This window comes from Odontomachus brunneus, unplaced genomic scaffold (assembly GCF_010583005.1).
Source record: "Odontomachus brunneus isolate Ranch 3 - 2012 unplaced genomic scaffold, Obru_v1 Obru_scaffold_180, whole genome shotgun sequence".
NCBI classification, from domain to species: domain Eukaryota; kingdom Metazoa; phylum Arthropoda; class Insecta; order Hymenoptera; family Formicidae; genus Odontomachus; species Odontomachus brunneus.
Genome location: NW_022639630.1, coordinates 359,223 through 385,235, shown reverse-complemented (window position 1 = coordinate 385,235; position 26,013 = coordinate 359,223). Strand labels below are relative to the sequence as shown.

The window sequence follows — 26,013 nt, the reverse complement described above, 5'->3', positions numbered from 1 at the left end:
AATAAATTTTCTGCGCTGAAAAGAATTTGAATGAATTAACCAAATGTTTATAAGTCAAGAAGAGTTTCTATTTAACAGAACTTGTCGAACTGGAAATCTGCATAATTTAAATAGAATTCTGGTAACTTCAAACAAATTTCTGATTCGTTCATATTTCTCCATTAGTTAATTTATTTGGTCAGTTCAACCAAACTAATAAATTGTAATATTTCGAGTGTAGAACCAGTGACTGATTTTGCTCTCGGCGAGGGATACTTTATTCTTGAGCCTAATAGAGATCGGGGGTAGTTTTCAAACAGTACGGCAAAGGTACGAAATCTCAAAACTCGTATTTTGACGACATAAATTGTAATATTTCGAGTGTAGAAGCAGTGATTGATTTTTCTCATAGTAAGGGATATTTTACTCTTGAGACCAATGGAGATCGGGGGAAGTTTTCAAACAGAACGGCAAGGATACGAAATCTCAAACCTCATATTTTAACGATACCAATTGTATTATATCGAATGTAGAAGCTGCGAGTGATTTTGCTCGTGGTGAGGAATACTTTACTCTTGAGCCCAATAGAGGTCGGGGGTAGTTTTCAAACAAAACGGTAAGAGTACAAAACCTCGAACCTCGTATTTTGACGGTACTAATTGTAATATTTCGAGTGTAGAAGCAGCGACTGATTTTTCTCGTGGTGAAGGATACTTTACTCTTGAACCCAATAGTGTTTATTTCATTTAAGGGCTGTTTTCCTCGGAAAAAGTGAATATACTATGTTTTTTTTAATAATACAAATTAGTACAAATTCAGCTCTTTATATTTCTACCTTTATTTTGTTTTTTTTTATGTTTTTTTTTTATGTGGTCCTGCTAGCTCAGTGTTAAACCTAATTAATACAAATTAATACAAATTCAGCCCTTTATATTTCTACCTTTATTTTGCTTCTTTTATGTTTTTTTTATGTGGTCCTGCTAGCTCAGTGTTAAACCTAATAGCGCCATGTTTTTTTCTCAAAATGGCATGAGGTACATAATTTTCATTGGTAGTACAAATTAGTACAAGATAAGTACTAAATAATCAAATCGACAAAACCAAGTCGCGCCTATTTGATTATTTAGTATTTATTTTGTACTACCAATGAAAATTTTGTACCTCATGCCATTTTGAAAAAAAACATGGCGCTGTTAGATTTAACACTGAGCTAGCAGGACCACATAAAAAAAATATAAAAAAAGCAAAATAAAGGTAGAAATATAAAGGAATGAATTTGTATTAATTTGTATCATTCAAAAAAACATAGTATATTCATCTTTTCCGAGGGAAACAGCCCTTAAATGAAATAAACACTATTGGGTTCAAGAGTAAAGTATCCCTCGCCACAAGAAAAATCAGTCGCTGCTTCTCGAAATATTACAATTAGTACCGTCAAAATACAAGGTTTGAGATTTCGTATCCTTGTCGTTCTGTTTGAAAACCCCCGACCACTACTGGGCTTAAGAACTATTCGAGTAGATATTTGATTAATTCAATCAAACTTTTTTTCCGTCAGCAATCGGGATTAATTTTTTTTTTAATTAAACGTTAATCAATGTAGAAATGATAATTGATAATTTTTTACAAATTCTTATTAATATTGCAATATTTAGAAGAATTTTTTTAAAAACCGGGCTCAACAGTTTTTTTTACATTGATTAACGTTTAATTAAAAAAAAAATTATCTAAATTGCTATAAAATTGTGGTCTCTAGTGATTTTTGAACAGTAAATTTTTATTTGTCCCCACTGTACGTCGATTTATTCATCTGTCGAGTTGTGAAAGTAAATAAAGCACTCAATTATTGATATCTCCACTAGGTATTGATATTTTAAAAATATCTAACCTTTCTTGCGGCATCTGTTCATAGTTTTAGTTGTGAAAGTCTCTTCTGGAATCACAGAGAAAAAGAATGTATACAAAATTCTTAACAGCAAATATAATATCGCAAGAAAAATCTAGTTTTTCTAAAGTGTCAGTCATTAAGAAAGTTGCTAATAATTCAGTGTTTTATCCTAATAATAACAATAATGATAATAATTTATTAGGCTTGCTAAATATAATACCTGACGACGTTTAAGGATAAACTTTTATGATCACAACGTGATACGATGGGACCTTTATATTTTTTTTAAATTATTTTTATGGAACAAATATGTTGGTTTAATTGTGAAATTTACATTACATAATAATGTAAATTCTTTGTTTCATTGATGCAACAATAAATTTACTAAAAGTTTATAACAAGTTTACAAAATTTACTAAAAGTTACATTCAGATTTTCATATTACATTCTACATAACATATTGTTTTAAGGAAATTTTAACGACTTTTTTATATTTTGGCAACTTGGGATAGATCGAGGCTTATCAAAATAAACTTTCAAATACAGTTGTCATTAGTTTTTTTCTTTCAAGCGAGCTATTTTATCATGCCAGTTATCTCTGGCATGATAAAACAGTTCGTTTGAAGCAAAAAACTAACAACAGTTTCCAAGCTTATTTTGATCCGATTTGCCTCAGTTTACCTCATGTAATGAATGTCATATGAAGCACTCATAAGAAACGCAACTTTTACAAACTGACTAGTAAAGTTACTACTAAATTTATGTATTTCTATGTTGCAAAATAAAGTGTGTTATAACAACACGTTAGCACGTCTCCACTTTTAACACATTATACCGACAGTTTAAATTAAGATACGGGTGTATATTACAAAAAAAGTTTTATTTTCTTCTTGTAATATTAAAGAGACAATGGTTATATTATGAGACAATATCTCATAAGGTTAGAACACACAGATGTATTAATTTAAGTAGTATAGTGCGTTAAAACCGGAAACATGTTAACGTGTTATAACGCATTTATAACACAATTTGCGGTGTATCTATTTCGGAATATACGCAGGAAAAAAATATTCAGTTGAGCTAACCAAATGTGGTAAAATATGAACGAATTCTTCTTCAATCGGAATTCTAGTTCGTTTACATTTCACCAAACATTTGGTTAATACAACGAAATATTTTTTTTTTACGTATGCATTAAACGATGCAGTAAAAACTGATGACGATCAAAAGGCATCAGCTTTTAGTTTCTTTCTCGAAGATCCTTTTCGACGATAAAAATGCCAATGTATTTACGCCTTACGAACGATTTCGCCGGACGAAACCTCACACTGTCGGCGAGCAATTCGTAGAGCGGACACACAATTCACGGGGACTCGCGTAGTGTCGAGAGATGTTCGCGGAGCGTAACGAAAACTCGTCGGAGCGAGTCGCCCTGTCTTCCCGATGGAAAAAGAAGAAAGGAAAAAACGGAGATCCGCAACTTCCGTCCAATCGTATCGTTACGAGCTCTTGCGTTCGCGGACGCGCGGTGAAACTCTCCCTCTCTCTCTCTCTCTCTCTGTTTCTCTCTCTCTCCCTCTCTCTCCCTCTGTTTCTCTCCCCCCTCTGTTTCTCTCTCTTCCCAAGTTGTTCAATCAGTATGCAAAGAGCGTTTAACGAAGAAGCGCACGCCGATTTTCGCGTCACGCCGGACAGACCGTTTCTCGCGGATTACGGAAACCGATCCCGTTGGGAAACTCGACGACGAGCTCTTACTGAAATGATTTTCTTGCTTCCTTTTTTTCCTTTTGCTGTATTTCCATCTGCGAGCTTAAGTTTCCGCGACTACGATCTTCGCGTGGCTAAAAATCGCGGAAAAGAAAAATGCGCAGTCTCGATCGAAATTAATTCCTCGCCTCTGTCGATTACGTCCGTCATTATTTCCGCGCGCGCGCGTGTGTGTATACATACATACATATACACATATACACATATATATATATATATATATATATATATACATACATACATACATACATACATATATATATATATTACCAAAAAACGTCCGCGCGCGCGAAAAAAACAAAGGCGGCCGAAGCCGCTCATTTATCGTGAGCTGCTGCATTTTAGATTTTATCGCCGTAATTACGAATTCACCTTCGGCGGTATTTACCGCGCTTTTTAGGACCGGTAATAAACGAGTAAATAAAACTTTTACGACCATATCTGGCGGCACCTGCACACACGATCACGCGGGAGCGACCGAGGAAATCGTGCGTGCATACGCACGATGTCTGTATACGTGCCGCGAACGAATCGAGTCACGTAAAACACGATTCCGTTAACCTATCTTCTCTCTCTTCTCTTCCAGATCCGCTCTCCCTACGCTCGTTCCTCCTTCCGCGAGCGCGGAGCGTGCACGCGTGCACACACGCACGCACACAGATAGATCGCAGAAATGCCGTCGCGCGCAATGGCATGAGCTCGTGTACTCGACTCACCCGCAATTTTCGCGAATTCACGCCGAGTAACAATGTCACACATGATAGACGCCATGTACAACATTTCTTAGGATCTAATTGACTTTCCAAAATAATTATGGATTCTAATCATAAGATCCATTGCTTTTGGGTTTCCCACTTACAAGGAAATACCTGAACTCTTTGATTTTGATAGTTTTGTAAGTATGTGAATCAATACATGATCGCTATTTAAAGGTATGATTTACATTCTCAAAATAAAAAGAATAATTCCACTTTTTTGTGTATTATTCTTAAATTAAAGGAGATAGAAAAAAATGTTTGGAATAAAAGTTTAATGGTAAGTTAAGTGCTGTAAATTGACATAAGCAAATAAAAAAATATTTTTTTCTTATTGTAACAAAATTTTTTTATAAGTATTTTTTATTTATGCTTATGTCAGTTTATAGCATTTAACTTACCATTAAACTTTTATTAAAAAAATTTTTTCTATCTCCTTTAATTTAAGAATAATACACGAAGAAGTGGATCGTCCTTTTTACTTTGAGAATGTAAATCATTTAAATAGCAATTGGACAGAAAGGAAATATACCGTTATTCACGTATTGATTTACTCTACATACTCACAAAAGTGTATCAGAATCAAAGAGTTCGGGTTCGCGGTGTTCCCTTGTTAGAATCGCAACTTCAATAATTTGGTAAAACGGAAAAGATTTCAATTAGGCTCAAGAACATTTTTTATATATATTTATTTGAATCAAGTCATTTAATCGGGATCTATGGTATATTTACGAATGTTTAACATATTTCTATATAAATGGTAGATATTAATAATGTATAAATAAAATAATATATGAATGATATACACGCAGAAAAAGGATTAATCGCACGAGTTAAAATATAACTGTGGCAACTAAAATGTGTCATTGAAATAAGGACAACTGATGTTGTTGCTACTGCAGCTAAATTTATTAGCTATTTAAGCTTTGACGCTACAACAAAAAATATTCGCTGCTAAATACAGACACAATAGCAATAAATAGTAATAAAATTATATTCCTATTTCTAAGTAGGAATTTTATTATCTTTTTAATTGAAATGTTTATTAAGTAGTCTAATGTAGTATATGATTATTTTGTCTGAAATATTAACTATTTCACTGATTCGATGTGTTTGAAAAATTCGCCTTTGCGGTGGGATTCGAACATCCGAGATTCTAGATTGCGAGTCGTTTGCTTTATACCACTTCTCCAATTGATAGATTTTTTATATATTATCTATATATATATTGTAAATATATATGCATAATTATATAAATTTTTAGTAATTTAATTTAATATCATAAAACAATTTAGTTAAAAATTATGTTTCCGCAGTTTTCTTGTTAACTAAAACTTTAATTAAATCTCAGATTTACTAGTTTCACTTCTACTCACGTTAATATCTTTTGCGTCTTACAAGAGGTGTTTGACAATTAACGATATAATACTCGTACGTGGAAAATGGTAACACAAGCTATAAAAGGTTAATTACTTACAGAGATAAGTACTTGAGATTCACACACGTAACATATTTAAAAATAGGTGCCACTTTCTTAGCTACTCGAACCAATGGGCGCTTTTAATTTCAGTTAATAATAATTTTGTATCTCACAACGAATTAATTTTACTTATAATAGCCAACTCTTAATAATGACAGTAACAATAACCTTTTAGCTAAGTCCGAATCAGCTGGGATTTAACTAATATTATCAAGGCTTATATTAATGGTTGTCACCTGAAGTTTCTCTCGTGTGTGAAATATTCAAGTTTTTATTCAAAATTAAATCTATATTTTTCAATGGAACTATACAATATATGTTATTATATGTAGCATTATATCTGTGATTCAATTGAAAAATTCTTATCGAACACTGAACTCTAATCTGAATATCACTTTCAGAAGAGTTTCAAGTAACTGAATATCACTTTCAGAGGAGTTTCAAGTAACAGAGGAGTTTCAAGTAACGACTATTAATAAAGGTCGATTTTCCCAATTTTTTGGTAAGAACTAACTCATATGTCTGTCTCTGTTTCTCCTTCAAATTAGATAAATAGACATATGATTTAATTGTTAGTTAATTCACCAAAGGCCGATTGTTTCAACTTTTTTCATAAATTAATTGATGGTTAAATCATATATGTCTGTCTTTGTCTAAATTGAAGGAAAAACAAAGACAGAAATATGATTTAACTATCAGTTAATTTACCAAGTTGGAACAATCAACTCTAAGTCATTTCTTTGCATGTGGAAAAGATTTTACATTCACGCCAGTTACGCGATCAAAACAATCGCAAGAAAACGGCCGGACATGAGATTTATGCACTGAACTTGATACAATTGATGTAAGACAGCGACGCATGCACACACATTTTGATAGCGGCGAATGCGATCGCCGTATATATCAGATAGTTTGACAACCGCTGTAAGTTCATTATCCCCCTGTCACCGTTGATCTGACCGAGATAACGAAATTGTGCCGGGGAACATGGCAGCTGATCCTGATGATCGATTATGCGCGGTTAATAGAGCGACATAACGGCGTTACTGTAAATTTAAATTGACACTTCATGTCATTTTTCCACTTGCTCGCCCTCTCTCTCTTTCTTTCTTGTCGCCGACAAGGTGGAAGAAATATATCGCGTGTCGTTTGAATTTCGAGGCCGTAATTTCTCGCGATAAGACGGCGCGGTTTCTCGTTTCCCGATTATGCGTGATTAGATAGATCTAACGACCGGCGATGAAATTAATTCGCGGCGCCGTGATGATCACGTCATTTTCGTCGTCACTCCGCCGATGCTTATCCGATTTGCAGTAACCGTCAGACAGAAATCGCTGTTTGGTGAGACGTGCGCTCTAATGAGCGCGCGCTGATACGTAATTCCTCCGCAATGCTTTCGCGTCACGGAAACTCAATCTCGATCGCGCGAGTCGCGACGATTTACACACGACTCGCGCGCGAAGATAACCACCGGACCGTACGTATAACCGCCAAGCACGGCTACCTACTTCAATCTGTTATACGCGCATTTACATAATAAGGCACAAAAATATAAATAATACCTGCATAATATAGACGCATTATTCTTGACACTGGGGTCGCGCCGCGCGCACACACGAACGATCGCGGACAACGTCGACGGTTCTCAACCTTGATTCGACGTAACGCTCTTATCGCGATTTCCCGAGAAGTATTAAAACAGGAAATATACCGTCCGGTTGAAAAGCGCACGCAAAGACATCCCCTGTATGGAAATTTCTCAAACAGTCCCTAGTGTAAATTCCGATCAGATCATTTATTTGCACTTTTTTAGTATTATATTTGTAAAGTGTATGTAAATACTCAAAGCGTTCAGATATTTTCTTGTAAATAAAAATTTAAAAATGTAAAACTTTAGGAAAACGTTTGGATGAAAATGGGATTTTCTCACTTAGAATTGCATTTTTTAAATATTACTTCTAATCCGTATAATCATGGATTTTTCAAGAAATCATAACCTATCCTCATTTTTTTGGAGATCAAAATAGATTCTAATGAGATGCCAAATAATTTCCTATGCTGTCTGCATAGAAAATTCCTTAAGATCTAATTAAAATTCAATTCCCTAAAATAATTATGAATACAATATTTCAAACATGCGACTCTAAGAAAAAATAAATTCTTTCTAATATTTTTTCTAGTTTTCATTTTACATCAAAATTGAAAAAAAAACATATGTTGACTTTCCAAATTATTTCATCATTCAAATAAATCATTCAGAAAAATATTCAAAATGTTTCAAAAATATATTTTTTAATTTTTTATTCTATTGAATATAATGGTATAAAAGTTAGAGATTTCCTGTTTGATACTATAAAAATATATCGACTTTATCGATTGAAAAAAGTTTCTATAGTATTTCAATTTCGATTCTAGATGGATAATCCATGTTTGGAATGAGAATAGAATTCCCAATTGGTATGATAATGAAATAATTAATTTTTGGACATATTTGGACATTCCAATCTATATTTCATCTGGGAAATCTTGAACAATTTCTATGCGGATACGTATTAGCTTTAGAAAATAGGTAAACTTTTGGATATTTTTTTATTTTTTCGACGATCGCGTCGACATCATAATAAGACTAAAATGAATAAGATGAGATATGAATAAGATTAAGGAAGAAAAAATCGAATTCGAAGCTAAAAATTCAATCGCCGATTCGCTTTCACACTCTGACTTCAACTTGTTCTCTTCAATTCACCACGAATAATTGTTCCCGATACTTTCTCTGAAAGGTGAATTTTTAGTTTCATCGTCGCTCGTATTTCATTCGCGACCGTGTTTCTGTTTCAGGCCTGTCTCTCTCGTTCCGGAACGAAAAACGAATTCGATGTTTCACACGAGACGCGATTTTCAATCCGTAATGCCCGCATCACACTAGCGACTGGCGTTTGCGTTTGTCTCTGGACCAATTTAACGACCAGTAGCTCCTTTCTAATTGGTCAAGAGATAGTTGCAGCGCGCACACAGTCACCAATTGCTAGTGTGATACAGGCATAACAACATTTCGTGCCCGCCCGTGATATTCACTACACAAGTGTCGTATGTGCGCATAATTCCTCCAAAACGCACTCGCGTCACGGAAACTCGGAATTAACCCGGATAGAGCGGCGTCGACGGCGGCGGCGGCGAATTCACGAGCCCACCGCCGACATCGACGCCGACGTCGACGCCGGCGTCGCCGTTTGTCCAATCGGGATAATGAAACCGCGCGCGCGCGCGGGATATCACGCACGGCTTTTCGATTATTACATCGGGCGAATTCCAAATTTCTCGTACATATCTGCCGAAAACCGACGCGCCGAAAACTCGCCACCCGACACATCATCACCGTCATTGTCATTGTCGTCGTCGTCGTCGTCATCGTCATCCGGCATTCGCCGAACGTATCGACCCGTACCCACGTCGGTCTCTCTCCGCTGCATCCGCCGACATGTACCGTGTCGTATCGCGAAACAGTCGCGTTGAAATCGTCGCGCTGGACGCGACGAATCACCGAGTGTTACACGGCGATCACGCGTCGTCCGCGCGCGTGTACACGTGTGTCAACGCGGTAATGGTAATAGCACGCTAAAATCTACGTACTTGCACATTTGCCGAGAAAATCAGTCACGATTCACGACGTGAGTGTACACTAAACTTCACAGATGCAATTTTAGCCGTACACATTATATACAGAGTGTCCCAGAACAACCTCGAAGCGTGAAGGAAAATGTATCAAAATCTCTAAATATCTCGTCAACAATGTATTTACAAAAATATATTTGTACAAAAATTATAAATTTTTTATTTGCATAACCTTGAAAAACTCTAAGATCAAGTTTAATATTTTCAATAAAATTATGTGATTCTTTTTAAATATAAATTGATCTCTTTCTATATAAAAGTACTCTTCCCATGTATAAATTAAAATCATCGAAAAGTGAATACTTTACGAGATATTTTTCGTCTATCCTGATATATTTTTCAATATAAAATATTAAGTATCTTATAAATTATCCACTTTTCGGCAATTTAATAATGTTGTGCACAAGAGGAATCGATTGATAATACTAATCTTTGCATATTGGTGCATGAATGCAACTGCAAAATACATTGGAATGTTTTACGTAACACATGTTTCCCTACAACAAATAATTCCATTCGTTATGGTGTCACCGCTCGGGAGGATAAGTCCAACAAAATTCCTCTATCATTTTTCAAAAAACCACGTAAAATTTTGAGTTATTAATTAAAGAAGAAAAAGAAGATGAATAATCACGCGCCATAGCGTAAATAAGCTGTAATGGCGATGCCTGCCACCGTGTGCTTGTACATTAAGTTAAATTGAACAAAAAAGTCCTCTACCATTTTGCAAATGACCACACAAATTTTTAGTTATTAATTAAAGAAGATTGACACATGATTATGCACAATGTATCAAATTGTTTTAATTAATAACTAAAAATCTACGTCATTTGCAAAATAGTAGAAAACTTTTTTGTTCAGTTTAACCTAATCTTCATCCTCACGAGCACCATTGTTCTAAGACACCCTATATACAATAAACATTTAATCTAATAATAATAGTAAAAAGATGACGGAATTGTATTGTATACAAATACGTAATATATTTGTTTTAATTACAGTTCATCCAAACAAAGAAGTAAGATGGAAAGAGGAAATGAAAGCGAAATAACTACATATAATACAGCGAATTAAAAAGAGGAAAGAGATGAGTAATAAAAATAAATATATATAGACAAAAAGAAAGAGATGAAAAGAAGAAAAGAAGGAGAAAAGGAAAGAAAGACAAAATAAATGTATAATGATACATGCGCTGTATATATGTAAGTGTGGTGTGTGTGTGTGCTAATCATATATAAAATATTCCTGTATCATAACTGTTAACTATTCGAGGAATCGACAATTCCTAATAATCACGTACAATCAGTAATTATTAATTGATTATTAATATTAATTTTATATACAGAGTGCGGAAAATGTACCAAAATCTCTAAATATCTCGTCAACAATGTATATAAAAAAATATATTTTAGACAAAAATGATAAAGTTTTAGAAAAACCTATCAGTGATATTTATTTGCATAATCTTGAAAAACTCTATCAAGATCAAGTGTAATGTTTTCAATAAAATTATGTGTTTTTACATAAATCTATCTCTTTCTACCTAAAAGTACTCTTTCCATGTATAAATTAAAATTATCGAAAAGTGAATATTTTACGAGAATTTTTCATTTTATCCTGATATATTTTTCAATATAAAATATAAAGTATCTCATAAATTACCTACTTTTCGGCAATTTAATAATTTTATGCACATTTTATCAATTGATTTTATATCAATTGATGATATTAATCTTTGCACATTTGTGCAAAGAATGCAACTGTGCATGAATGCAACTGCAAAATACATTGGAATGTTTTATGTAACACTTATGTTTTCCTACAACAAATAATTCCATTCGTTATCCTACATACAAAAATATGAAAGAGAAATAAAAAATGAGTAGTTTATGAGTGATTTTATACTTTATGCTAAAAATATCAGGATATAATAAAAAATATCTTGTAAACTATTTACTTTTCAATAACCTCACTTTTATACTTTTTGTTTGTAGAATAACAAATGGAATTAATTGTTAAAAACAGATATATAAAAAAAATTCAAATTTTTAGAACGCAGAAAGACCAGTTCTTTTGTACGGAAAAAGATTAAAGAAATCGATTTATATTAAAAAAAATATGATTCAATTAAAAAAGTTAAAATTGACTTTGACAGAGGACCAAAATTTTGTTCTTTTTCGAGAACAAAATTTTTCATTCCAAGCTCAAACAAACATCACCAAATGATAGAATTTTTTAAACTTTATTATTTTTGTCTAAAATATTTTTTTTCAAAAATGCATTGTTAACGAAATATTCAGAGGTTCTGGTATATTTTTTCCGCAACCTATATATTAATTTCATATTTATCCTTCTTAATATCCTTACTCTTCTTTCGCTGATTGCGCATTATATGTGTATGAGCAAATAACTTTCTTTACTGATACAAGCTGTCAAAACGTCATTTCTGTTTTGAATACATTCCCGTTTTCTTGATTAATCAATATTCATGAGAATTCATAGGAACGAGTGCGACTGGTCGATAATTTTTAGCAATTTAGTAGTGAATGGTAAGGCATTTACGGGACGTATACTTGATTTCAAAACGATTTGGACATACTTTTCAATGCATTTTGGAACGTAGCCAATGGTCCAATGAAAGAACTTGATTTTGATTAATTCCCAAAAGTTAAGTTCTCTCATTGGATCATTCGCTGCGTTCTAAACTGCATCAAAAAAGTGTCCAAACTGATCGAAACTAAACTGCATCGGAAAAAAAAGGTATTTAAACCAAACATCTTGAAAACCAATATACACAGATTGGAATAATAATCTTAACCATAGAACCCTAAACATACATTCTGTCAAAAAAGTATCGGGAATTGTCGATTTAAACTGCCCGCGAGCTAGTCGAAGGTATAACAATTTTTTTTCCCAGGTTGGTACAACTGTCCTTAATTATGATGCTAAGTTAGAGTGAAATCTGTCAACCAGTGTGTTTACAACAGCTGGTTAAGTCAGTCGATGTCAGTAGTACGTGCCGATTTTTACAATAAGTGAAAATATTGAACAAAGAATTTGTCTCAAATTTTGTGTTGCGAACGAAATTTTGTGTGCTGATGCATTGAAGATGTTGCAGAAGGCTTATGGTGATTCAGCACTATCAAAAACCCGTGTATATGAGTGGTACAAAGCCTTCAAGGAGGGTCGAGAAGTCGTCGAAGATTTGCCTCGTTCTGGACGCCCGTCGACAAGTTTGACCGAAGATAACATTGAAAAAATGAAGGAAATTGTACTCGAAAACCGTCATTCTAGCTTAAGAGAGATAGCACACGAACTTAACATGTCCCATGAGTCCGTTCGTTCGATTTTGGTCGATAATTTGAGCATGAGACGCGTCGCCGCAAGACTCGTTCCAAAAGACCTGAATGCGCCGTCTCACCGAGCTACGATTATGACTGATTTTCTCGCTAAAAACTCAACAAATGTACTTGAACTACCACCGTATTCACCAGATTTGGCACCGTGTGACTTCTTTCTCTTCCCAAAACTAAAATTGCCGCTCCGGGATATCCGTTTTGAGTCGATTGAAGCCATCAAACAAAAATCGGCGCGTGAACTGAAGGCCATCCCGGAAAGCGCCTATAAGAAATGTTTCGAAGATTGAAAAAAACGATGGCATACGTGCGTTGCTTCAAATGGAGCCTACTTTGAAGGCGACCCAATAAATTTTGATGAATAAATGAAATATGTATGTTTTATTTAACAATTCCCGGTACTTTCTTGACAGAATGTAGATCAATTTTAGACAACGCATTTTCTTTTGCTCATAACACCCGGAAAAATTATCGAAATTTAATGCTTTTTTAGTCAGAATAGAAATTGTCGAATATAATTCCACTAATACTTTCGCGATTTAATCAAATTTAAAGAAGTTATAATAAAAAACAAAAAACATATTTTTAAAAACAGCGTTTGGAAATTGGTCTGGGTAAATTTGGCCCATATTTAAGGTCCTACGTTAAAACATAAAGTTATACCATTTTAGAGTTTTTCATAAAAGATATATTATGCATCTTAAAAAAGTATAATTTTATTTGTCCAGGCTATTGTGAAACAACAGCTATTGGAGGAAATCTTCTAAATTCAAGAACAATACATTATGGAAATTGATAAAGAGTTATTGAAACAACGTATGTTATAGTATATTAGTTTCAACAGTACTGCTATTGAATCCAAAAAATTTATTCCAATTAATTGAGCCATTCTGTTGATATAACAGCATTTTTTCCGTGTATACCGGCTTGTGTACAATCGTGAGCAAAACGATTGGAACACTTTTTTCTAGTGGAGTTAGTAACCCATCCAGTTGCCACATTTGAGAATCACTGTCAATGGACTTGACAATAATCGATTGTGACAGAAGTCGCACTAATCGAAGTGACAATACGCAGTGTAAAAATAAATTTTATCAAAACAACGTAAAAATGTGTTAATATACCTGAGAGTATTCCGGGTTAAAGTGCTGCAATAGTGGCGCTCGAAGAATTGAACAATCATGTGCTTCAAATATAAGATTACATAGATATAAAATTACGTTTTCCTTGATATCCAATTTAGGTTTGTATCGTTTCTTATATTCAAAACTCAAGATTTTTCAATTCTATGAACACTACTTTATCGCGACACTTTAATCCAGAATACTTTCGGATATATTAATATGTTTTCACGTTACCCTGACAAAATTTATTTTCGCACCACGTACTGTCGTTTCGGCTCCTATCATAACCAACTACCGCGCAAGTCCGTGAGATATGATTCCCAAATTACAAATTAATAATTCCCAAATTATAATGTTTACAAGTCGAAATTTTGTCATATTAACCCTTCAAATTCAGTTTGACTTAAAGAATCTCGGGATATAATATTATATAATAAGAGAAATTGTCCAAATGTTACAATGTTTATAAGTCGAAATTTTGCCACATTAACCCTTTAAATTCAGTTTCATTTAAAGAATCTCGGAATATAATATTATACACTGAGAGAAATTATCCGATAAAAAATTAACAAACGGATACTTTCGATTAAAATATCGATAAATTTTTATATCCAATCAGGATATAATTAAGGATCTAACGGATACTTTCGATCAAAATATCGATAAATTTTTATATCCAATCAGGATATATAATTAAGGGTCAATTGTTCTAACTTCTTGAAAAGTTATCTGATTATATGTTAAATCATATGTCTCGTTTTTCCTTTCGTAAACAGAGACAGACAGATGATTTAATTATCACATAAAGTTACCAAAAAGTTTGAATAACCGAAACAACCCTAAATTTAATCGGATATTTCCGATCATAATGGCATTTCATCAAATAAACCGATCAAAAAATTATGAACCGATATTTCTCATCGAATGTTTCCTGATCGGATACAAAAATTCACGGGTATTTTGAGCGGAAATATCCGTTAGTTAATTTTTTATCGTATAATTTCTCTCAGTGTACAGGTTATTTTGCGTCTTTAATGTTATAAAAAGTTGAGTTTAATAAAATGCATCTTGGGTCATAAGCCCAACTATTAATTTGCCTATTTATATCTCCTTTTCATTTTTGTTTAACCGTTAGATAGGTTACTACTACTACTAACTTTATTAAAAACAAGTGTTTCGTTCTCGAGTGTAGTACACACGTCACGTCTCGGGGTACGGTCGTGATGCTGAACGAGCGACGAAAGGGACGGACACACTCGCGGTTTTCGTGACAGAATATTCGTTGTACCTTATCCGAGATGCGACGCGGCAGGCAAGAGGCGGTCGCCCCGCATGCAACTGCGGTCGCGAGCGCGTCGCGGCCATTCGCTAACCAGCTGCCTTTCCGGGGGAATCGTAACGCGAGGAGACGCGAGCGAGGACGCAGGGCGACGAGCAGATGTAAACGAGAAGCTTTTACCTTTAATGGATTCGCCCGTGGGCCAACGGGAGATCTTCGGGCTTGAAAATACCTCGGCGGTAACGAAGTTTCGTAACGAGCCAGCGGCACACTGACTCTCCGCGCGCAACGAGTCACCTTCCCTCTTTTCTTCTCCTCTTTTTTATTCCTCTCTTTCTCTCCCTCTCTCTCTCTCTCTCTCTCTCTCTCTCTCTCTCACTCTTTCTCTCTTTCCCACGGCGCCAATTTAAATTCCAACTGCGATCGCGATCGGACTAAAATTAAGAGTCGTTTTTCTGGGGCGATTCGACGGCGAATTATCGCGAATTTCGCGGTAGCCGATTATCGTCCGTGTGAAATTCCCGTCACCTTGACCTTTTTGGGTTAAGTGATCGAGTCAGTCACAGAGTCACGATGATCGAGGCGACAAATGTGCAGATATGTGTGTGAAAAGTTCAGCGAGAATACGATTCTCTTTTCGAGAAACATTGTCACATTTGTTTCTGTTGGATTTTCGTCAAAAGTAAATGGATAACAAGTAATTTAACTCGAGTTGAAATTTTGCCACATTAACCCTTCAAATTCAATTCGATTTAGAGAGTCTCGGAATATTACATAGATTATTCCCGCTTTTACATAGATTTGTCCCGCTTTTGATGCTATAAATAGTTAGGTCTAATAACTTTGGATCGTAAGCCCAATTATTAATTTGTCAATATTTCTTTTTTACCCTTATTTAGCCGTTTTATTATACTGATTCTGGATTTATATCTCTATTGGTCACAGAGTTGCTATTTACAATTGTCTTTACAACTTCTTTTTCATAACCCAATTGAATGCCCAAGTTTATTGGAAGTTCCAACGTCCAACAAATTAAAGAAAATAACAAAGAGAGAAATATTATGACAAAAGAAAATCATTTATTTATTCATTTATTCACCTATTAATATTTATTAGGTTATTTAATATTTGCTCACATACATATTCTACCTGCAGGTACATATTAAATTACATAATTGATGTGTTACATAATTAATGCACTGCTTGTTAAAATTATTAACTATGCATTAAATATCGTGTATTAAAATTAAGAATAAATATTACTCTTTTTGATAAGCGCATTTTTAGTATGAACGTTTATTGTTTACTATACAACGTATAAACAAAAGCACGACGCTAAACAAATGACCTTGCAACTAGTATATCGATTGCAATATACGCACACTAATGCACGTCTAAAAGGCGCAACAGTGTTGTCGGGAATATTTCGACACAATGGATTAAATATGGAATATCGAGATAATCGAATATTAATTAATCCCGAATATTCACTCTTCAAAAATACAACATAGGATTTGATCGTAAAAATTCTTCTTTGTTAAGCTTGAATATAGAGAAGAGACAATAAATAACCATTTGTAGCAACAAATAATGATAGCGTGAAAAATTTCATACCTTAAGATTCTTCATTGATATTCCAAGTTCGACGGAATTTACAGAGATACCCTTTTAAGGATGTATTACCCGTATAGGCCCTGCAAAATGTTCCTGTAAAAATTAGAAATATATTATTAATATATATATATATATATATATATATATATATATATATATTATTATTAATATTTATTTGCGTATAAAAACATGTTATTATATATACAAGATGTCCCAAACTCTCCTTCTCATTAAGTGGGAACGTAGAACTGGTTGAAATGAAAATAAAAGTCCTATACCGTTTTGCGATATTCGCAATAATAGTCGAGATATTAATTAAAAAAGATTGGGGAATGATCACGTGCGATATGGTGAATGAGCTGCAGTGGCGCCGTCTACCGTTGTATACTTATACATTAGGTCAAACTGAACAAAAAAGTCCTTTGCCATTTTGTAAATGACCACATAGATTTTTAGATATTAATTAAAGAAAATTTGTGCATTATGGTACACAATCATATATGTAACAATTTTCTTTAATATCTAAAAATCTATTTGCAACATGATAAAGAACTTTTTTGTTTAGTTTGACTTAATGTATAAGTATACAACGGGCAGACGGCGCTACTGCAGCTCATCTATCATATCGCGCGTGATTATTCACCAATGTTTTTTAATTAATATCTCGACTATTATTGCAAATATCGCAAATATTGGTATAGGATTTTTATGTTCACCTCAAATCGTTCTACATTCCCATTTAATGTGATAAGGAGAATTTGGGACACTCTGTATATATACAACGTAATTGAGTAACAATAAATTTTTACTTTAACGCTCAGATGGAAAAGTTGGGTAAACGAAATCCTAGCTTAACGTTTTTTTTCTAGACTTCAAATCATTTATAACAGATATAACAAGATCATTATAACAGATATAACAAAGTATCACAATTACGATTTTGATGCTATATTCTAATAGCATTTTCAACTGAACGAATTTTTAAATTCAAGCGTCATAAGTTCTGCGATTGACTAGATTGTAGAGGCTTATTATGTTAACGTTGGATCAATCCATTCAATTAAAAGCGCTATAAACTTATATATTTGTATTTATGTAAATTGTTTTATGAGTAAGGGAAAATAATCAAAACCTTAAATTATTAATCAACTTTTTTATTTCTAACTTTCTGTATTGTTTACAAATATTTTCATATCAACGCTTTGAGCTACTATTAGCAGCTACTTTTACTAATAGGGAAACCCACGGAAATGCCCATCTCCGATTTCGATGAACTTGAGATATATTGTAATATAGACCAAAAGAAGAGGAATACGTTTTTTTTTATATATATATCCAATCGCATTTTTAAGAGGTAAAACCCCTTTAAAAAAAATCGATTTTTTTTTTTAGAACATATATTGTCAAAACTATACGAGATAGAAAAAAAATATCTAAATAAAAATTGAATTTCAAAAGTATAGTCTATTCAACAAGAAAGTGTAGGTGATAATCTGAAAAGAATAAAAGATAAAGTCAAGTTGTTTTTTTTTAACAAAAATAAAAAATTTTTAGTTATGCGCAATTACCTAATATTTTATCCAGGCGCCTCCATTATCAATTATTTGCTTAATACCATTTTTGCATAATTTCGACCAGATTTTCGGAGTATTCTGCGGGTAAAGAGCGCATATTGTTTTTATTTTTGTGCACAGCTGCTTAAGAGTGAAGATACGCTTTCCTTTAAATTTCATCTTAAAGTATGACTATACATTTTCGATGGAATTTGCGTCTAGAGAAGTGCCGGTCAATCCATCATAGTTATACCATTTTCGAGCTTTCACACAATATATAGCCGACTATAATGTTTTGGGTCATTATTTTCTTGCAGTACCTATTTCGATCTGCCCTCACCAAAAAACCTTTTAGCAGACCTTAATAAATATTTTTGGTAAATTGATCGTATTTTTCTCTGCAGGTAAATAGTCTGTAAACAAATATAAGTAGCCAAAACCGCGTTTATTGAAGCATCCCCAAACATGAACTTTTATTGGATATTTTACAATACGTTGCAGGATTCTCTTTTGCTTCGTTGACCAAGTTTTCGATAAGAGACACCATGCCCAAAAAGACGATTCATCTGTAAAGATGATATCTCCATTAACATTTTCCTGTGCCCATTCTATTGTTGTTTGAGATTGTTTTTCTAACAGCACCGATTTTTTTCATGGTGGACCGAAATACCACATCATTCTCATGCAGGCAACTTCTGATCATATTAAACGAGATATGTAAACTTTTTCGGCGGAGTTTTACTTGGACCTGACGCAAGGTAAAGCTGGGATGCGTCTGAAAAAGACGCAAGATCGCTTTGTCCTCCTTCAGAGTCATCGCACCAGATAGTTCCCTTTTTGGCTGTCAATATTTCTAGCGGTTTTACCCGCTACTTTACGAAAACATCTGACTTTTTAATTGCTCTAGTAGCTGCCGCGATTGTTAATTTTGGTCCTTTAGAATGGTTAACAAGAAATACCGTAACGTCTCGTAACACAAATATTTTTCACTCATTTTTAAAAATAATGTTTACTTTTAACAGCTACTCAACGCAACTTTTTGATGTACACTGCGCAAAAGAGGTTAAAGATTCAAACCTTATAATGTAGATGGCGCTACTGTGATTTTCTACAAAAATATCGCCCACACTTTCTTGTTGAACAGACTGTATTTTATAATGACTCTTACCGACTTTTTCAAAAATGTTATAATTTTAAATATAGCCTTACCATTCATCATTTTTTTGCAATCTAAGATTTTTATTTGGTCTAAATGAAAGGGTTTTTTATTCCAAATCCAACCATATATAATAATGTTATTTTCCAAGATACAAACCGATCAACGGAGTTTTCCATATGTGCGCTATCAGTAAGTGTATAGTAGATCGCTCGATACAACAACGTAATCATCTATTAACAGCTTCACGTGAAACTTTTAATATCCTTTGTTTCCTTCCCCTCAACTCCCTCAAGATAACAATATATTTCCATAATATTACAGTTAAAAATATTCCTAAATAGTAGCATGACGTATTAATGTTGTATTAGTAATGTATTAATGACGTTTCTAACGCCAATAATAAGCCATTAATACGTCATTAATATGTTATATAACGTCATTATTTTGAATTTACACTTCAAAATGAAATAACGTTTGATCCAGATTCTGAATCAATCAAATTGTTTATGATTACTTTAAGATGTAATATATTAATCTGTAATTTCCTACAAAATTGTTTTCTTTATTTTTATTGAGACATAAGTAATATATCCTTAAAATAAAAGGAAAAATGTTTCTGATTGAATTTATAAAAATAGCATTTTTCCAATAATCAATGGATACGTTCAGCAGATAAAAGCGCTCAGTGAGCATTCGATGTTTATTGGTTTATTTTGTTGGTTCCCTATATTTAGACCAATTACGTTTACGAATCATTCAACAATTGTACAACTGTTGTGTGTGCTGAATGCGCCCAATGAGTACTCATTAATTTTTATTCTCATTTTAGTGTTCTGTCTTATTTTATATACATAACAGTAACATTATTGCATTCTCATTTTATTATTCTGTCTTATATCTCACTAATTTTGATCAATGAAAGTAAGATTTTATTGCAAAATCTGTACACGAACACGTTATATATTCTATCAAATCCAACTTTCTTAGCATCTTAGTAATTCACGACTTCCATGCACTTTCCATGCGATGACACTATCTGTGTTTGCAAAGTGTACCAATAATGAGAACAGTTGGTACTATGAACTGATTCTTTCAGTAAGATTTTGTTGATTACAGCGCTGAGTACCTATAATTGAACCACCAGTTATGAATATAACATTACAATGAAAAATATACTATTGTACTTTAGAGAGTAATGTGAAAAAAAATATCATGTCATGAAGACATAAAAAATTGAGTGGAGGTGCCGATGACATAGAATATAGTTATATGATATAAGAATATAGTTATAAGTTAATATAAAAATATAGTTATATGATATAAGAATATTTATATATTTTGGCACTTTTCGCGTTTAAGTCCTACGTTATCGGGATTCCAGCGTAACTTCTTCGCTTTACATTCCGCGAGTTAGAGTTAGAGTTGCGTAAAAGTTACCGCGAAGAGAAGTCGCGCGCTTGATACGGAAGATTGAACGAGTTTTGGGTTAGCGCTCGTCGGTTATAATTATCGTTCTCGCATAACGGAGAATCCGCGGGGAAAGATCAGGCGCGATTACGAGACGTGGTGGCATCAACTTTTGTCCCGTCAGGAGCGAGATCTCACCAGACTAGGGATATACCTGTCTTCTTACTTATCGCGGGAATAAGACACGAGGAGCGTAATTTCTCCTTTCTTCGCCGGGATATCGTAATCGAGCATCGTAATGACGAACCACTACTCTGAAAAGCGTTATTCCGACGCTTTAACGGAACGACGATGTTAATATTCAACGATTCGGCGTATAGCAGATTAGATCGATTCCCGATTTCTCGGACGCTCAAAGCACCAACTTCGTTAACAGGCAGCGCGTAACTTCCGTTACCGTGACCGTTACTATGACGGTCGCGGACACTCGAACTAAAATATCGTGCAAAATGGAAATCATAGACTCACATAGACAAGTACATAAATTTGGTAATAACTTTATACAGGGTGTCCCAGACTCTCCTCCGCAATTTTTGTTAATAATAAAATATCACAGTTTTAATCAATATGTTTGTATTTTATACCAAATCATTTCAATAAATTATTTATCAAGTTTTGCCGTACACGCTCTTATCAAACAGACTGTACATCTATGGTCCCCTCCCAGCATAAGATTAGGAGCCACGAGATTATTATTATGTAATATTTAATTTAAAAAGTTTCTTTATTAATAAAAATATAAAAGGTATTATATTTTACACTTATATTGTCTTTGTCACGGATTCAGGTGAACATAAAAGTCCTATATCGTTTCGCGATATTCGTAATAAATCTCGAGATATTAATTAAAGAAAATCGCGCGATCTTTCACTAATCTACTGTAAAAACTGATGTGTTAAATTTAACACATTTCATGTGTCCTAAATCATCCACTCTCATTTATGTGTAAATTTAACACAAAACAAATGTGTTAAAAAGTATTAAATTCTTGTGTTAATTTTTTACATATTATGCGTGTTTTTACCATATTTGTTTTGTATTAAATTTACACATAAATAAGAGTAGATGATTTGGAACACATGAAACGTTAAATTTAACACATCAGTTTTTACAGTGTACTTTAATTATTATCTCAACTATTATTACGAATATCAAAATAGCATAGGATTTTTATGTTCATCTCAATCCGTTCTACGTTCCCACAAAAATTGCGGAAGAGAATCTCGAAGATCCTGTATATACTAGTCGATTTTTAAAAATTATATTCCTTATGAAAGGTCCGCACTTATATTTGTCACATTGGATAACAAAATCAAAATATAAGCAAATCATTTGCTAAAAATATAACATGTAATATATAATATGAAAATGTGTAACTTTTAATAAATTTGTTATTGCTTTTACATGATGGAAAATTTACATTAGTATATGATGTAAACTTACTAATGAATTCAATACAGTATATTTACTTCACATAAATGCAATTAAAAATATTATAAAATTTGCATCGTTGATTGTCCCGTAATAATCGCGAAAGTCTATTTGAAAACTTACATGCAACCTAAATAAACTTTTATTATTATCACAAACTGAAATGGTCGATGATGGAAACCCTGTAATATTTTTTGTTATATTTGTAAACCAAATATTTTGTATTGAATTAATTATTAAATTTGCATCATACAATAATGTAATTTTTTTACATTGATAATAATATATTTATTAAGAGCCACGCTCTAAAATTTTCATATTATATTTCATTGACAATACATGGCTTATTCTGAATAAATTTTATTTATTTCTTTCATTCTTTATTTCTTTTGCATTTCTACTTTGTTATTTTCTATGCGATAAATATAAATACGATATTAGGGTGGTCCTTATTTACTCTTGGTCAAAATTTTTTTTTCGAATTTTTTCCGCGGCACCTTCCAAAAAGCTTCCATATAACAAAAAAATAATTCCTATCAAGTTTGAGTTCGATCGGATAACGAGAACCCACGAGTGCCCACGGCATTTTCTTTTTCTTTCTACATCGTTTGAGATCTTATAGTCTCATTTAAACAATTAGATAAATTGTTGATGACTAAAAAATAAAAATAAATAGTTATTGCATTTATTGTTTGAGCTACAACAAATCATGTATGGATATAAAAGTTGCAATATTATGTTTGGAAGACAATATAAGTGTAAAACATGATACCTTTTATGTTTTTATTAATAAAGAAACTTTTTAAATTAAATATTACATAATAATAATCTCGTGGCTCCTAATCTTATGCTGGGAGGGGACCATAGATATACAGTCTGTTTGATAAGAGCGTGTACGGCAAAACTTGATAAATAATTTATTGAAATGATTTAAAATATATAAAATACAAACATATTACTTGATTAGAACTGTGATATTTTATTATTAATAACTTGTTCAGTCGTCTTAATAATTGCTTGGCATCTCTGAGGCATATTTTCAACTAATTTTATGACATATTCTTGAAGTAAAGATCTCCATATCAATCGAATTTGTCGAACTCTTTAACCGATCAAATTTTCTTTCCACGAAGTTTAAACTTCATCAAGGACCAACGTTTTCGAATAAGATTTACATCCGGTGACTATGACGGCCAATCCAGTAATTCAACATTATTTTCTTATTTCCACGTGGTACAAAAGCGACTTTGATGTTTAGGATCATTGTTCTCTTGTAGTATCCATTTTTCGTTTTTTCTTATAAACCATGTTTGAGCAGACTGTAATAAAGCCTTCTCATAAATTTTGACTATTTTGCTAGCGTTTAAGTTGTGTGAAGATATGCAAAATACCAAATCCTTTCGTAGAGCCTCGTTTCGGTGAGTCATCGACATTTTTTACCTCTAAGTAACGATTCACTCACTTATTTACAAATGCTTTTGACTTTCTCATGTACTTAACAGCCGCTTGGCATTTTTGGTCACGTAACATCCTTTCGGATGTGTACAAAGAAACACGACTTCGAAACGCGATGTGTATTTGGCACTCATGGCGAAATATATATTTTTATCAGGAAAATCGAATGACAACTAAAACATTATCAACAAAGCATCTTAGGCGAAAAATCCCTCTACTGACTCCTGTTTGAATTTCCCGTCTACTCGTTTATATGTAAAAGTTTTGCGGACACGCTCTTATCAAACAGACTGTATAATACTTAAGCCACATTTCCCATTGTTTGAACGCGTCAAACAATATAAAGAAAAGCATTCTTTCGGTAAAAAGTCTGTCTCTTTCTAACGAAGGCTGCTTTGCTTTATTCCCGCCACAAGACCACGATAAGTGATGGGAATAAAACAGCCTTCGTTAGAAAGAGACAGACTTTTTACCGAAAGAATGCTATTTCTTTATATTATTTGACGCGTACAGACAATGGGAAACGTTGAGAATCCGCGGCCTAGGTATTATACATCTATGGTCTCCTGCTAGCATAAGATTAGGAGCCACGAGATTATTAATTATTATGTAATATTTAATTAAAAAAATTTCTTTATTAATAAAAACATGAAAGGTATCATGTTTTACACTTATATTGTCTTCCAAACATACTATTGCAACTTTTATAGTCCATACATGATTTGTTGTAGCTCAAACAATAAATGCAATAACTATTTATTTTTATTTTTTAATTATCAACAATTTATCTAATTGTTTAAATGAGACTATAAGATTTCAAACGATGTAGAAAAAAAAGAAAAGTCCTCTAAGGCGATTTTTGTAGAAAACACGCTTTAAAAACCATATTGATAACGTAGACAGCTTAATTCAAGGGTACTTCAATGTTTAACCCAGAGGCACGGGTTCTCGTTATCCGATCGAGCAAAAGTTTGGCAGGGATTTTTTTTTGTCAAATGGAAACTTTTTGGAGGATGCCGCAAAAAAGATTTAAAAGTCGAAAAATAAGGACCACCCTAATGTGATATAGACTATCTATAAGTCTCTGTTCTAATAAGTATAGTAAGCTTTTTAGCCTTTCTATGACCAAAACTGTAACGCAAGCGCTTCTTGCCAGAAATTATGTTTTGGCCTTAGAGCAAAATATAAGGATTTACTACACCTGTTGTAGGCTGAGATTAAGGGACGTAACCTTTACAAATCGACTATTAAAACTGCTAACAAATTTATGTACATCTCTCTCTACCGCGTACTTCACAAGAGACTGCGAGGATTTAATCAGAAACATATGTACTATTAATGCAGGTATTTCATCTTTGCCTAACTTGATTCCTTCCTCCGTTGGAACCAGTTAGTTACGAAAAGTCAAGTTGGAAAAATTAAATGCTTGAGTACAGTGGAAGGAGCTGTCCTTCAAATCTTGTCTCCGAAACTCTCATAAAAAAGCGTAGTTTATATATATAAATCTATGATAGAAACGAACAAAATGTTCGAAAAGGGAATTCCGTAAGAGAGATCAAACAATTATGTCGTAGGAAGTTTGTGCTTTTTCTCCCAGTGGGAGAAAAGATCACAACTCATTTTTATTATATATCGATGCGATCGCAATAATGAAACAATATAATATCCAAAATAGAAATGACTGGAAAATCTAGACAATATGAACCATCTATCACATAATGTGTACAATTGGTTTACTTCTGAACAAATGGTTTACTTCTTCCTACACAGAATGTCTAACTATTATTGATATATTAGGACCTTAACTTAGTTTCCGCCCAAAAAATACTGAGAAAAAGCATTTATTGTAAAAAATTTATTTAAATTATTTCAATGAAAGTATTTTCCATCACTTTCTACAACTTTTTGCCATCTTTCTGGCAACTGGGCGATACCATCTCGATAAAACGATGTTTGTTTCGAAGCAATCCATTCGTCCACCCATTCTCGCACTTCTTCAACATTTCGGAAGCGTGTACCACTCAAGCCGTGCTG

At 33.2% G+C, this 26,013-nt stretch overlaps 1 protein-coding gene across 20 annotated transcripts in view; it reads right to left on the bottom strand.

The window, feature by feature from the left end:
• Positions 1 to 26,013, bottom strand: part of LOC116851603 (bromodomain adjacent to zinc finger domain protein 2B-like) — a 401,190-nt gene that overhangs the window by 214,542 nt on the left and 160,635 nt on the right. For all 20 annotated transcript variants that reach the window (XM_032831181.1, XM_032831197.1, XM_032831190.1 and 17 more), the window contains one exon: positions 16,915 to 17,007. The gene's annotated coding sequence lies outside the window, so the exon portion shown is untranslated. The remainder of the gene's footprint in view (positions 1 to 16,914; positions 17,008 to 26,013) is intronic.